The following is a 3308-nucleotide window of genomic DNA, read 5'->3' on the forward strand; positions in this document are numbered from 1 at the left end:
GCGCGTATCAAGACCCCAGACACGCCGCCCAAGATCAGCACCCTGATCCGAACAGCATGGAGCAGCTTGATAGCACACCGATAAGACATAGCAAGATCCGAGCACCGAGGAGTCCCCGACGTAGTTGGTGATGACCGAGCACCGAGGAATCCCCGGTGTAGGCGGCGATGTCCGAGCACCGAGGAATCCCCAACGAAGCTGGCGAGGTGCGAGCACTGAGGAGCGAGGAGTCCCCGGCGTCGCTGGCGATGTCCAAGCACCGAGGAGCGAGGAGTCCCCGGCATAGGCGGCGATGTCCGAGGAGCGAGGAGTCCCCGGCGTCGCTGGTGATGACCGAGCACCAAGGAGCGAGGAGTCCCCGGCGTTGCTGGCGATGACTGTGCATCGAGGAGCGAGGAGCCCCGGCGTAGGCGGCGATGTCCGAGCGCCGAGGAGCGAGGAGTCCCCGGCGTCACTGGCGATGTCCGAGCACCGAGGAGCGAGGAGTCCCCGGCGTCACCGGCGATGACCGACCACCGAGGAGCGAGGTGTCCCCGGCGTCGCTGGCGATGTATGAGCACCGAGGAGCGAGGAGTCCCCGGCGTCGCCGGCGATGATCGAGCATCGAGGAGTCCCCGGCGTAGGCGGCGATGTCTGAGCATCGAGGAGTGAGGAGTCCCTAGCATCGCTGGCGATGACCGAGCACCAAGGAGAGAGGAGTCCCAGCGTCGCTGGCGATGACCGAGCACCGAGGAGCGAGGAGGCCCCGGCGTAGACGGCGATGTCCGAGCGCTAAGGAGCGAGGAGTCCCCGGCGTCGCTGGCGATGTCTGAGCACCGAGGAGCGAGGAGTCCCCGGCGTCGCTGGCGATGACCGAGCACCAAGGAGCGAGGAGTCCCCGGCGTAGGCGGCGATGTCCGAGCGCCGAGGAGCGAGGAGTCCCCGACATAGACGGCGATGTCCGAGCACCAAGGAGCGAGGAGTCCCCGGCGTTGCTGGCGATGTCCGAGCACCGAGGAGCGAGGAGTCCCCGGCATCACTGGCGATGACCGAGCACCAAGGAGTCCCCGGCGTAGGCGGCGATGTTCGAGCACCGAGGAGTCCCCGGCGTAGCTGGCGACGTTCGTGCAGTGAAGTGTGCCCACTTAGTCCTCGAGCACGAAGAATCCGAGCGCTGAGGAGTAACCGGCGTAGCTAGCGATGAAGCACGAGCGGCGAACAGTCCGATCAACTGGTCGGGCGATGGAGTCCATGAACCGAGCTGTCCGACCAGTTGATCGGTGGGGAAGCCCGAGCACCAGGTGATTCGATCACCTGGACGATGATCCTGCAATACAAACATGTAGAACGGGTAGTACATGATGTAAAAATAAATGAGCTCTGGAGAAAAATCAGCAATGGTGATGAAACGGCGTATGCAGTTCGGCGATCAGTTGGCGTGAAAATATATTTATGTTTAACATAAACCGCCCGAACAGTTAGTGTGTAGCTGAGTCTCCAGCCCTAGCTAGCCCATAGCCCATAACATCGAGCATGGAGGCCGTGCACGTGTAGGTGGAACAGGCATGACCAAGGAGCCGCTGTCGACCACCCATAACGCAGAGCGCGGAGCCCGTAGCACGTGTAGGGAGGAGCCGGAGATAGAGCCATCTCTGGAGGCGTCCGAGCATCAACATGACTGTTTGAGGGTTCGGAAAATCGTTTGGAGAGCAAATATGGAGAAAACAGTTCGGAGAAACATTATGGCGATATACGAAGATAGGAGAATATTTAGAAGAATATTAAAACGTGACTTAGCTTTAGACGGAGCGTCTAGTCGGCGACGTATGGCATTATCTGGTCGACGTTGACGGCGAGCACCTAGCGGGCGGTGAGTTGTTGGTGAAGACGACCTCGCAGGTGATTCCGAGATCGGATCTACTGTCGCGAGGGCTGGTGTAGCCAGCGATGAATCGTCGTCGTGGACCGGCATGGATCTCCATGAGATTGACGATGAGAACGCGTTGTTGATTTCAGGTCCATCTGGCTTGCCATGGGATCAAGCGCACACCCCTACCTGGCGCGCCAACTGTCGACAAATATCATCGGCAGTCCACCGAGGGGTATCCCTCAATGGTAGATTTATCGGTGGGGGTGCACGTGATCAGGAACCAGATGGTGACACAAGGCGCAGAGACAGCGATTTAGACAGGTTCGGGCCGTCTAATCGACGTAATACCCTATGTCCTATGTCTTTGGTGTATTGTATTGATTTGGATGACCAAGTAGCTTGTCCGCTAGGGGACTCCTGCCTCTCCTTATATAGTCTGGAGGGACAGGGTTACAAATAAAGTATCCTATTTGGTACTATACTATGTCTTGCGGTGCACGCCGAGCAGCGCCGTGCATGCCTTGATCTTGTGGGCTGGGCCACCTCCGATGGTGCGGCCCATGTATTGGGGTCATAGCCCCACAACGTCGGTACCTGCAAATACTGTTTGATGCCTAGAGGCATGTGAGGAGTCGCGCTATGTTCACCCGGTATGGTAAATCCTAGTGCCCATACCGCTATCGATGTCCAGAGACACTCGGGGGGTCTTACCGTATGGGAGTTTTAGCGGCCCCTACAATACTATAGAGGGAGATGTCGGCGCCTACAATACTGTTTGTGTTAGGTGGCTGCAGAGTACTATTATGTGCAGGGTATGGTCCCTGGTACAGTGATTTTGACTTGTGAGCCTTGCCTTGCCTTTCTCCGCACGTCTTCTGGTTACTACCGAGCGGGCGTCCCCGGTCAGATGGCTCCAGTCGGCTCTGAGTGCGCCGGTCGGAGAGCGGTGAGCAGGGTTCCTACGAGCCTCGGTCGGAGGGACATGGGGTCAGAGTCGGAAGTAGGGCTCGGGGCAGGCCTTCCGATCGGAGAGGCCGTCTGGAGGTGGCTAAAGCCCAAATTGAGCGCTCCGGTCGGAGAGGTGGGCCGAAGTAGCTGACAAGCGGGCATTGCTCTTCTTGGGCCTGGCCTTCCGGTCGGTTGCTGGACCATTCCATTGCCCTGTTGTTTTTAGACTCTTGGGCCGAGCCTTGGCGCAGAAGCCGGTCCCCGGGGGACCCCGGGTTTATGAACCCGACAGGAGCCCCCGGGTGATTCGGGTAGAATCGTCTGGGGGATTTTTTGTCTTGCCGACGGGTGTAGCCCCCGGGCGGTTCGGACAGAACCGTCTAGGGGGTGTTGTTTTAGCGGGCGTGTGTGCGTGTTTTTAGTTTGAGACAACATTTTGTCAACCAAGGCGTCGTTGTGCAGCCGAGGCGTTTTTAGGCGTGAAGATTGGATTGAAACAGAACTTTACTGA

Source organism: Miscanthus floridulus, chromosome 4 (genome assembly GCF_019320115.1).
Source record: "Miscanthus floridulus cultivar M001 chromosome 4, ASM1932011v1, whole genome shotgun sequence".
Lineage (NCBI taxonomy): Eukaryota > Viridiplantae > Streptophyta > Magnoliopsida > Poales > Poaceae > Miscanthus > Miscanthus floridulus.